The sequence below is a fragment of the Cervus canadensis genome, chromosome 2, assembly GCF_019320065.1.
Source record: "Cervus canadensis isolate Bull #8, Minnesota chromosome 2, ASM1932006v1, whole genome shotgun sequence".
NCBI classification, from domain to species: Eukaryota; Metazoa; Chordata; class Mammalia; order Artiodactyla; family Cervidae; genus Cervus; species Cervus canadensis.
The window spans coordinates 61,770,314-61,783,399 of record NC_057387.1 but is presented as its reverse complement, the minus strand read 5'-3'; the positions used below and the strand labels follow the sequence as shown (position 1 = coordinate 61,783,399).

General features: G+C 36.1%; 1 non-coding gene across 1 annotated transcript; it reads right to left on the bottom strand.

Moving 5' to 3' along the window:
• Positions 1-9,634: 9,634 nt before the first annotated feature.
• On the bottom strand, positions 9,635-9,741 carry LOC122437413. The gene has a single exon (XR_006268243.1). It is a non-coding gene; the product is annotated as a U6 spliceosomal RNA (small nuclear RNA).
• Positions 9,742-13,086: the final 3,345 nt, after the last annotated feature.

Here is a 13,086-nt window from a genome sequence, read left to right as displayed (position 1 = left end):
ACCTTGCTATTAAGAACCAAATATGTGTGACACCAAAGACTTTTATCCATTTTGTTATACTACTACCAGTTCTTTAAAATGCTTTATTAATGTTCAGAAAATCTAGTTCATTTCATATGATAATAAAAATTGGAGACCACTTTTCCGGTTTGGTACTCAGTGTCTCTCGGTAATTTGGCCTTTGTCCAGCTACTCTGAAGCACTGACCAGCTAGAATAAATTACTGAATTGTTTTCAATAAAAATAAATTTTAGCATAGCAGATATAATATTTGTTACATTGGGTAAAATCATAATTACTTGTTTCTCTCTGCTACTATGTCTTTTCTGTTTGTTTGATTCCCTAGTGCCTAAACTTGCACTCCACACACAAATGGCTCAAATGTTCACAGAAAAAGGAAGGAAGAGAGGGAGGGAGAAAAGGAAGAAAGGCTTGGAAGAGGAAGGAAGGGAGGAGAAAAAGCAAAAAGGAAAATGAATAATTTGTGAGACAGCTGCTCCCTAGAGTGTACTTTAGCTCTTGAGGATTATTCTTTGAATATATGACTTTATTGGTTATGTGTACTTGACTTTAGAAATGTGTATAAAAAATTAGTGGAAACAGATTTTAAAATAAAAGTGTTACTGCCTCCTGCCAAATATGTCTTTGATATTGCCAGAGAAACACATTTAAAGCTAATTTATTTTAATTGAATATTTATTCCCTACTTGGCACAAATTCATCTACTAATAGGTCCAATAATTACATGAATGCGTGTGTTAAATTGACATGAATAGTTCCATTATTGGGGGGAAAAAAGGACAAGAATCTACAATACTCTGCATCATTTAATACCATATAATAATTTGGCCAATTAATTGATGCTTTTGAACTGCGGTGTTGGAGAAGACTCTTGAGAGTCCCTTAGACTGCAAGGAGATCCAACCAGTCCATCCTAAAGGAGATCAGTCCCGGGTGTTCATTGGAAGGACTGATGTTGAAGCTGAAATTCCTACTTTGGCCACCTGATTTGAAGAGCTGACTCATTTGAAAAGACCCTGATGCCAGGAAAGATTGAGGGCAGGAGGAGAAGGGGACCACAGAGTATGAGATGGTTGGATGGCATCATCGACTAAATGGACATGGGTTTAGGTGGACTCTGGGAGTTGGTGATAGACAGGGAGGCCTGGTGTGCTGCAGTTCATGGGGTCGCAAAGAGTTGGACATGACTGAGGAACTGAACTGTAACTGTAACTGTAATAATTTGGAAGTGATAGCATAAGAGACTGAACCAATGAAATATCTGTAACTAACAATCAGACTTTGTATCAGATTCATTTAAAATTCTGAGTAAATGAAGGACATGAACAAGACAAGATGTCCTTCTTATGTTTTGGGCAAAAGAGAAGTTAAGTTCTGAAACAAAGAGATGAAAAATATAGAGGGTGTGGATTTATTTGGGAAGTGCACCTGTAACTCAAAGTTTGACAAGTCATTTAATAAATTTGATCATATTTTCTCTTTTTTCTGAACCAGATGGCCCCTCCTTAATTAAGATGAACACATATTTCCAAAGAGTTCATTGTAGTCTCCCCATGGCCCAGCTGTGCCACAGATGATTCTCACTTCTGGGAGACTATATTGTCTTCCTGCTATAACCAGAACCTTCCAAACAACCTTCATTGCGACTCTGACTCCTTCTTTTTCCTTAGACTAATTATCTTTCCAAAATAATCAGAATTGTAATTTAAATATTACAGTACATAATTAACCACACTGGTTGACAGAGAATGAGAAATTGTGGCTCTAGGCAAGCATCAAAGTTAATATGTACAATCGGGAATATATCTTGTAGTGTAGGAGTGTCATCTGGCTAGTATGCATGGAGACGCAGAGAAGAGCAGAGCTGAGCGGCCCGAGCCTCCTCTGACCATGGGCTGCCTTGGGTAAGGTTTCTGAAATCCCAGGCACAGTCAGCCTGCTCTTGCTTATTTCTGATGTCATTTTTTCTATTTCTCTAGGTTAAGTTTAACTGCAACTCCCCAGTGACCATCTCTTTCATCCTCTTCAAAGTCTCTGGCTTCTTTTAAGTGTCTGTATTTGTAAGTATTATTGCTCTTATTGTATTTGACCTGGCTTCGGGACCAGTGGTGAAGGGTTCTCAGCCTGGCTGTCTCCAAGGCATAGTCTAGAAAAGTGACATGGCTGTGAACTCTGAGCCTTTATGTACTGGAAATAGGAGAAGGAAGGGGAAATGGCAAATAAGCTGTAATTAGGTCCCCATGGGCTGCAGGACCAAGAATCATCTTCAAGCTGCTGAATCATGAGACAAAGTTAATCCGTGAGAGACGGGAATAGGTATTCCAAGCACAACAGGGAGATTCTCTTTGGTTTTCACCCAAACCTGTACTTATCAAGGTTTCTGTGATATTGCTAATTTTCAATAACATTTAGCTACAAAAAATTTACCAGAGCTACGCCAAAATGATGGCTCTCAGTCATCACCAGGACTTGCGTCCTAAAATGAATGCTAAATGAAAATATATCATTTCTTCTTCATCTCTTAGGAGAATGAAAAGCAATGTCAGGCTGGTTCTCCATAAGAAGCAAAAGGAATCAGCTGATGTGTAATTTGAAGAAAAGAGGAAAATGAAACAAGAGAAAAAAATAGTAAATTAGTGATGATTTGACAATCAAGTAAAGCCTTTTGGTTGGCTTCATTGTTAACTTTGTGAACTTGATAATAACCTTTGGCCCATATTTGCAGTTTCCCTGCTGAGACAGCATGCTCACTCTTGTTCTCTCATCCTTTTTGGTTGTTGTTGTTATTTTGTTATTCCCTTGGGTTCCATTGTTGTTGTTTTTGTCTCATAAAAGGGCACACTGTAATGGATCCACTCACAGGATTTTTTAATTGGGTCCATTGCTTCTGCCATGAGAGGAGAGCTGAATGCCAGCATTTTTCATTGAGATCTTTGCACCTTTATTGAAAGTGAAAGATAATGACTCTGGCAGCTATATTCTAATAAGGTCTTCCCCTTTATGACCTTAGAGGGTAAATTAGAAAAAATGGCTACAGTTGGTGTTTCTTGATTGGGTCCATTTTTCTTGCCCAGAGGATGTAAATGCTAGCATCATCCAATTAGATGCCACCTCTTCCTTAGAAATTGAATGCTTTTATGTAGATTTAACCTTAAACTGCATAGGAATGTGGATGGTGGCATCTGACTATACCCAAGTCTGATAGTAAGCTGAGCTAATGATGAAAACAACCATGTGTTACATTTTCCTTTGATTATAAGTGACATTAAATATCACTTTTCTTCCAATATTATCTCAAAATTAAGATTTGTTTAGTACTCAGAAAACACTCATTTATCCTTGTTTTTTAAACATGAACAATTATAATAGATGACTATTTTTTCCAGTATTTAGCAACCAATTTGATAGACAATTAAATTATGCACAAGAAGATCAATCAACTTTTAATGTGAAACTGTATTGTTGATTTTATTCTATATGTATTTTATGCTACTATTAAATATGCCAATTAGAAGTTTATGTATATTAAAATACCTATACCCACTTGTACCCATGGATATTAAACAATTAACCCACTTTTCATGGGTAATCAACCCACAATAATTTGGTTTGGGTGTTCATTACCCAGATTAATTCAAATAAAAAAGTGAGGCAGTGAGGCAGAAATTGGATAAGTGGATACTATCTAATCCCAACTGTCTTACTTTTCCATAGGGATGTCTGAATTGGATTTTGACAAACTACCTCTTTTCATCACAACCCCTCTGATCAAATACAATATGATTTTTCTCTATTTCTTAAAATAAATTATTTTTCCATAAATTGTGTGGAATTTGTAGTCTTCACAATTCTCAAGGACTAAGGTTATAAAAATTTTCCAATCCCTTCCAAAAAACCATTTCACAATTAAATTTATTTCTATTTACATATATATTTCTATATGCAATGCAAAAAAAAACCCAATAAACATAAAACATATATTAGAAGCTTCTTAGAGTTATAATTAATTGATTTTAGATTCTTAGCAAAATTGTAAATTATGATGCTTCTTCTCCCTGTTTTCATAGACCCCAGCTACTGTCGGTTAATCAACGACCAAAAGAGCTAAAAGAAAAATATGTCACCACAGGGTATCAGATTCATTTTATAATTCAATTCTACTCCAAAGACCAACACATCCGTACCTTTTTATAATCATATTTAGGAAGATTAGGCTTTTACATCTATTTGGATCTATCCATATGTAAACAAACATATACTTAAAAGTAACCTAAACAGTCAACACTATGAGGATGTTTATGTTTCTGTATGTCTGTGTTATGCAAGCATGCATTTAAAATAATCTTTATAAAATTATTTAATAACATGGACAATACTTATACATTATGCCAATAGTTTTCAAACCTGGTTGCATGTTACAATCAATGAGGGAGCTCTTGAAAAATTAAATATGGCTAATCTCAACCTCTGGGGATTCTGATTTAATTGGTCTTGAATGGGATATGAGCAAGATTGTACCTTAAAATGTCAGTAGGCTGCTAATTTTCCTCAATAAACAGAATTCTGAGTTGCATAGCATTTGTTGTTGTTGTTTAGTTACTAAGAAATGTCCAACTCTTTGTGACCCCATGAACTGTAGCCTGCCAGTCTCCTCTGTCCATGGGTTTATTCAGGCAAGAATACTGGAGTGGACTGACATTTCCTTCTCCAGGGGATCTTCCTTCTCCAGGGATGGAACCTGTATCTCCTGCATTGGCAGGTGGAATCTTTACTGCTGAGCCACCAGGGAAGCCACTAAAAATATAATCCATGTTAAAAAATCCATGTTGAGAATGAAAAGCAGACATAGAAAGAAATGATTTCAAAAAATCTGTTGTTGGGTTTATGTGATATAAGTTTGGATGATATTTATTTTATCTTCTTGTTATATTTACACATTGTGTATATTTTTGATGATCTTATAATTATTTAAAGTGAAATTAAAGACAAGTAATAAAAATATTCAAAATACATATTTTACAAAGCAAAATCTTAGAGATATATGCTTAGGACAAATTATAGGCAATATATTGAGATAAAGATTTATTTGACAGTATAAACTTCCTTCCACATATGCATGAAGTCTAACACAGTCTCTTATATTTAGATCATGATTCACAGATGGAAATATAATGTCAAGCTTGAAGGACTGAGCTGTAATGATATGTACATCTTCTGGTCAGAAAAATAGGAACCTACATAGAGTGAACATAATATGCATAAATAAAAAACAATGATGGATCATCAAGTAAAGGATTTTCAATCCCAAACTGCTTTACCTGGATTTACATATCCTTATCAGGATTAAAAAGCAGAGACATCACTTTGCTGACAAAGGTCCATATAGGCAAAACTATGGTTTTTCCAGCCACACATAAGGATGTGAGAGTTGGACCATAAAAAAGGCTGAGCACTGAAAAATTGATGCTTTCAAACTGTAGTGCTGGAGAAGACTCTTGAGAGTCCCTTGAATGGCAAGCCGATCAAACCAGTCAGTCCTAAAAGCAATCAACCATGAATGTTCTTTGGAAGGACTGATGCTGAAACTGCAGCTCCAATACTTTGGCCACCTAATGTGAAGAGCTGAGTCATTGGAAAAGACCCTGATGCTAGGAAAAATTAAGAACAGGAGGAGAAGGAGGAAACAGAGGATGTGATGGTTCGATGGCATCACTGATGCAATGGACATGAGTTTGAGCAAACTCCAGGAGATGGTGAAGGACAGGGAGGCCTGGCATGCTGCAATCCCTGGGGTCACAAAGAATTGGACATGACTGAGCAACTGAACAGACTGACTGGCTGACTGTGGAGGCATTACCCTAATGCTTTTTGGCTACCTAAATTACTGCTTTGGGAATTCTGCTGTGTAATTGCTTTTCTTAGATTTTGCTCTCAGAGGGCTTTAGATATTTTGTAGTAGAGGTCAGGGGCATTTCTGAAATTTTACAATATCTATAGATCTGAATTTGTTCTTTACTTAACCTACTTAGAACTCATTGGCATTCTCAAAATTGAGAATCGATTTCTTAATTCCAAATAATTCTTTCCTACTCACTTTTTGAGCATTGCCTTTCTTCCATTCTTTCTTCTTTCATTCTGTGATTATAAGGGTAGTATACCTTTCAATTCCCTTCTTCTTGCTACTTGTCTTAATCTTTTGCATATTTTCCATCAACTTAATTTAGTTGACTGCACTGTTAATGATTTCTTCAGCTACATTCTCTGGTCATCATTTCCTCAGTTAGCTGTGTCTTTTAATGCCGATGGGTATCTATTTCATTTCCAGTAGTTTTCTTTGTTTCTTTTTCGAATCTTCTCGAGCATTTTCAACATTCTTTGATTCCATGTTCGTGTTTTAGAGCCATTATTTATTTCTTTGAATGTTTTTAATTTATGCTTTATATTTTGTGTTAGATGATTTTAACATCTGAAGCCCTTCAAATAAGATCTAAATTTAATTCTTAGTGTTTATTTTCTTAGTATTTTTTTCACTCATGATGGTTCACTTCCTTGTGTATTTGATACTTTTGTTTGTATTGTGAACCTATATTTAACAGAATTTAATCTATACATAGTTCAAGAAGCTTAAACTGACAGTCTTCTTTCCTGAGTGGAATAGTGTTTGTATCAGTCAAGCACCAGTTCAGTCCAGTTCAGTTCAGTCACTCAGTCGTGCCAAGTCTTTGCAACCTCATGGACTGCTTCACGCCAGGCTTCCCTGTCCATCACAAATTCCCAGAGCTTACTCAAACTCATGTCCACTGAGTTGGTGATGTCATCCAACCATCTCATCCTCTGTTGTCCCCTTCTCCTCCTGCCTTCAATCTTTCCCAGCATCAGGCTCTTTTCAAATGCGTCAGTTTTTCGAATCAGGTGGGCAAAGTATTGGAATTTCAGCTTCAGCATCAGACCTTCCAATGAATATTCAAGACTGATTTCTTTTAGGATGGTATGTTTGGATCTCCTGCTATCCAAGAGACTCTAAAGAGTCGTTTCCAACACCACAGTTTCAAAGCATCAGTTCTTTGGCACTCAGGGTTCTTTATAGTCCAACTCTCACATCCATACATGACTATTGGAAAAACCGTAGCTTTGACTAGACAGACCATTGCTGATAAAGTAATGTCTCTGCTTTTTAATATGCTGTCTAGGTTGGTCATAGCTTTTCTTTCAAGGAACAAGTGTCTTTTAATTTCATGGCTGCAGTCACCATCTGCAGTGATTTTGAAGTCCCCCAAAATACAGTCTGTCACTGTTTCCACTGTTTCCCCATCCATTTGCCATGAACTGTTGGGATGGGATGCCATGATCTTAGTTTTCTGAATACTGAGTTTTACGCCAACTTATTCACTCTCCTCTTTCACTTTCATCAAGAGCCTCTTTAGTTCTTTGTTTTCTGCCATAAGGTTGGCGTCATCTGCATATCTGAGGTTATTGATATTTCTCCCGGCAATCTTGATTCCAGCTTGTGGTTCATCCAGTCCAGCATTTCTCATGATGCACTCTGCATATAAGTTATATAAGCAGGGTGACAATATACATACTTGACGTATTCCTTTCCCAATTTGGAACCAGTCTATTGTTCCATGTCCAGTTTTAACTGTTACTTCTTGACCTGCCTACAGATTTCTCAGGAGGCAAGTTGGGTGATCTGGTATTCCCATCTCTTTCAGAATTTTCCACAATTTGTTGTGATCTACACAGTCAAAGGCTTTGGCATAGTCAATAAAGCAGAAATAGATGTTTTTCTGGAACTCTCTTGCTTTTCCAGTGATCCAGTGGATGTTGGCAATTTGATCTGTGGTTCCTCTGCCTTTTCTAAAACCAGCTTGAACATCTGAAAGTTCATGGTTCACACACTGTTGGAGCCTGGCTTGAAGAATTTTGAGCATTACTTTGCTAGTGTGTGAAATGAGTACAATTGTGTGGTAGTTTTAGCATTCTTTGACATTGCCTTTCTTTGGGATTAGAATGATAATTGACCTTTTCCAGTCCTGTGGCCACTGCTGAGGTTTCCAAATTTGCTGGTATATTGAGTGCAGCAGTTTCACAGCATCATCTTTTAAGATTTGAAAGAGCTCAACTGGAATTCCATCACCTCCACTCGCTTTGTTCATAGTGATGCTTCCTAAGGCCCACTTGACTTCACATTCCAGGATGTCTGTCTCCAGGTGAGTGATCACACCATCATGATTATCTGGGTCTTGAAGATCTTTTTTGCATAGTTCTTCTGTGTATTCTTTATCTTGTGCTTCTCTTAGGCCTATTTTTAATTGAGTTTCTCATCTTGGAGTTTCTCAGACTTCAGTCTTCCTCTGACTGCCATAAGAAATAGACACACCTGAAGTTGAGCCTATAACTGTAATTCTCAGAGTCGGCTGTTACTGCTATGGCTCTGCTTACTTTCCCATCTGTTCCCTTCTCCTGGCTACAGATACGAGGCTATTTTTAGTGCCCATACCTTTACTGAAAGGGGACTCTATTGAGGTTTCCAAATTTATGTCCACACAGAGAAGAGGGCGCCTCACTTTGATCTCCTCTCCACATTTTTCAGAGATCAAAGGCTCATCTCTAAGTACATTTCATTTGACTCTATCTATGTTCCAAGAACTTAAAAAATACTACAGATAGGTGGTGGGAAGCACAGAGTAGAACACCATCCTCATTTCCCTCAAACTCTTTCATTAATATATTTGAAAGGTAATTTGTCTTTTTTTTTTTTTTGCAGAAATATAATACTTCTTTCATCTGTTGTCTCTCAAATCCACATGTTTTCAGATTTTTGCTAAGCTTCAGTCCCTAATATCACACTTGTAGAGTTTTTTTGTTTGTTTGTTTGTTTACGAGCCTGAACATCAGAAATTGATGTTTGTTTTCATTCATTTTTGTCTTACTAGGTTCAACTTACTGTCTTAGCCTATCAATTTCTCTTAGGAGTACAATGTCTTACTTGTGAACTTTGTTTATTTTTTTCCCCCCATGTATTTTTATTAGTTGGAGGCTAATTACTTTACAGTATTGTAGTGGTTTTTGCCATTGACATGAATCAGCCATGGATTTACATGTATTCCCCATGTCAATCCCCTCTCCCACCTCCCTCCCTACCCCATCCCTCTGGGTCTTCCCAGTGCACCAGCCCCGAGCACTTGTCTCATGCATCCAACCTGGGCTGGTGATCTGTTTCACCCTTGATAATATACATGTTTAGATGCTGTTCTCTCGAAACATCCCACCCTCTCCTTCTCCCACAGAGTCCAAAAGTCTGTTCTGTACATCTGTGTCTCTTTTTCTGTTTTGCATATAGGGTTATCGTTACCATCTTTCTAAATTCCACATATATGCGTTAGTATACTGTATAGGTCTTTATCTTTCTGGCTTACTTCACTCTGTATAATGGGCTCCAGTTTCATCCATCTCATTAGAACTGATTCAAATGAATTCTTTTTAATGGCTGAGTAATATTCCATAGGGTATATGTACCATAGCTTCCTTATCCATTCACCTGCTGATGGGCATCTAGGTTGCTTCCATGTCCTGGCTATTATAAACAGTGCTGCGATGAACATTGGGGTGCAAAAATATGGAACGCTTCATGAATTTGTGTGTCATCCTTGTGCAGGGGCCATGCTAATCTTCTCTGTATCGTTCCAATTTTAGTATATGTGCTGCAGAAGCGAGCACTTACTTGTGAACTTTGAAGCATTTGCAGTTAGTCGATATTTATATCTCCCCAAAAGTTTTTTGAAATTAAATTTCATAAATATAAACAAGATTTAATTCTCATACTGCAGATTTCAAGTCTCAACACCAAAAATATTTCTAAGGCCTGAGTATACTTTGTCCTAGCTATAGAATATTAAAGATAAACTTGTTAAGCCAAGGTGAAGATTTAAGTGTCAGGATATACATATATAAGAAATAAAATATGGATATAAATGAAAACACTGCTGGATAGATTAAAATGCAAATTTACTTTAAATTTTATAACTACACACAAACATTTAATTACTTCTAACATACATTTAAAAAGTTTTCCAAAGTTTGACAAACCATTGAGGATGAAAGTTGCAGCAAATGCACTTCATCTCTAACAATTTTTGTTAAAACATTTTTTTTCTCATTACCTTAATTAATTTTGTTGCCAATTTGAGCATAGGATTACAGGTGAAAATTTGAATGAAGCACTTTTTTTTAACTGCATCCATTAAAATAACTTTAAAAAAAGAGAATCATTTGTTCTCCAGTTTCACCAATATTTATTATCTAGTTTATTGTGATGCTATTCTAACTGCTGGAGATAAAGCAGTCAAAAATCTCTGCCTTCATGAGGCTTAATGGAGAAGCAGATATAAATAAGCAAGTAGTCACAATTGAATAAGAATTGAAATATGCTAGATTAGGGGAAATCCTATGAGAAAAGAACAATTAATAGGTAATGCTTTGAGCAGATGGGTGCTCTCATAGTAAACTAGTTGGTCAGGAAAGACCTCACAGAAAAAAAAAAAAGAAAAAGATGTTTGAGCAGAAACGTGAGTATGAGAGACATTGAGTATGATTACATGTGGTGAAACAAAACACAAAAACCCTGAGACAAGAGACTATATTAGAGTAGAATTGCAATATAATAAATTATTGTATGTACAATCTTTATTTCTGTGCTATTAATAGCCTGGCCTATTGATACATTTTTTGGTTCTTTATTAAATATAGTAAATATATTATTTTAAATTTACGGTGCTTTTATATTGGGGTGGAAAACTCTTAATTTTTATATTTATTAATTTTTCCTTCATAAATCATGTCAAGATTATTATTAGTATAAATAATATTATAAATGTATAGTTTTTCTGGCTAAACTTTAAACACTTACGTTCACCTGAAAAAAAGATCACAACTGTGATTGAGACAACATATAATTTAATTTGAGAAATATTAACATTTTTGGAATTTTCAGGGCTTTCATTCATAGCTATGTTTTCCTTAGTAAATATTTTAGCATTCTTTATGTAAGTCTCATAGATTTCAGTGCTATTTTATAACTTCTTTGTTCAGCAAGATACTAATATTTAACATCTACTATATGCCAGATGCTACTTCATGTTAAGGATGTATAGGATTGTAATCAAAACCTAACTGTACCCACTTTGGTATAATAAATATATGACATGAGAGAGATTATTAAGCAAGAAGACAGGGTGGAAGGTAGCATAGAAGAGAGTCCTAAACCAACACAGACCTCTTGTTGAAGTCTTCCTTGGAAAAAAGTCACCTAAGAGATGTGAAAAAGAAAACAAAACAACAGAGTAGGGGTTATTCAGAGGAACGTAGTGGATTAGCTGCAAGGAAGTCTTCCAGTCAAAAGAGAATTATATTTAAAAGTCTAAATTGATAATGAGCATCGATAATAAAGTTGTTGTAGAGGGGGCAGGGCCCTAATCTCTAACCTATATCATTGCTATTTTGAATGTAATAGTTTTTTTTAGCCATTTTCTAATTGATTATTATGACAGAAAAATTTTATGTTTTTTTTCTATTTTATATCTACTAACATTAATGAATGACTTATTTTAACTTTTTGAGACAACTTTTTGTATCTTTTTCATTAGTAAGGTGTATGTGTGTAAGACAATTGCTACAAATAACAAAGCTTAAGCACTCTGTGGCTTTCCATTAAAAAAGAAAAATTTTTGCGTTTTGCTTTATTTTTGCTTTTGTTTCAACCTATGATGTCACAGGTTGGAGAAGTGAAGCTCTGTCTTTGCTGGCCTCTAAGGTTACAATGGCAAGGGAAGAGAAACTGAAATTATGAAAGTTGTTGGAGAATTATAGGCTATTTGTTGGAGAATTATAGGCTAGGAGTTGACGAGGTTTCAACATGTTCATCTACAGATCTCCATCTCATGACCACAGCCTACTTGAAGGGAGGTGGGAAGATAGAGTCCATTTGTAAATAATAAACTTGGCAGCATAAATAGAACATTTTTTTTCTTGGCACAATGTACATTAAAACTAATCAAGCACACACAATCACATAGATATATTTTTCTAGCATACATACTTTATATACTATGTGGTTTTTTTTTTCTCTATCTCTTAGAGGCAGTTTTTGTTTTTCTATTATCCCTTTACCTATGAATAATCTACATTCTAATGACAGCAGACTACTTATTTTTCTCAACATAAGGTCCTGTCACACATTTTATATGTTTTCTTCTTTCACATTTAAATTACCTTTCTCTCATCTTCATTTGCAAACCCTGACTTATTCGGTTTGACTTACAAATTTTCAACTTTATAGTAATGTGAAAGCAATATGCATTCAGTACAAACTGTACTTTAAAATTTGAATTTTGAACTTTTCCTGGGCTAGCAAAATGCAATGCAATACTCTCTCATGATATATTGACACTCAGCATACTAATCACAGTTCTTTTAAATTCTTCATCTGATAATTCCAGTATCTTTGCCTGTGTGGTTCTGATGCTTTCTCTGCTCCTTCAGATTGCATCTTTTTGCATTTTGGTATGTATCGTAATTTTTTTCTCTATAGTCATACATGATGAGTGGGTAAAAGGAACTGCTATAAACAGACCTTTAGTAATGTGGCAGTGAGGGTGGAAGGGAGCATTTTGTAGTCCTATGATTAGGTCTCAGGCTTTTAGTGAGCTTTTGCCTCTGAACTGCGAACTTTACAAGTATTTCTCAAATCTTTCCCTCCCTTAAATGTGACAGGATTTCTATAGCCAGCTAGAGTGGGTATTTTACTTCCCCAGTTCAATTAGTTTCTGATAATAGCCAGCAGGTTGTGTCAGGCTCAGTCAGTCAGATCCAACTCTCCACGACCCCATGGACTGTAGCCTGCCAGGCTCCTCTGTCCATGGGATTCTCCAGGCAAGAATACCGGAGTGCGTTGCCATGTCCTCCAGGGGATCTCCCTGATCCAGGGATAAAACCCGTGTCTCCCGTGAATCCTGTGTTGGCAAACAGGTTCTTTACCACCAGTGCCACCTGGGAAGCTCATTCAGC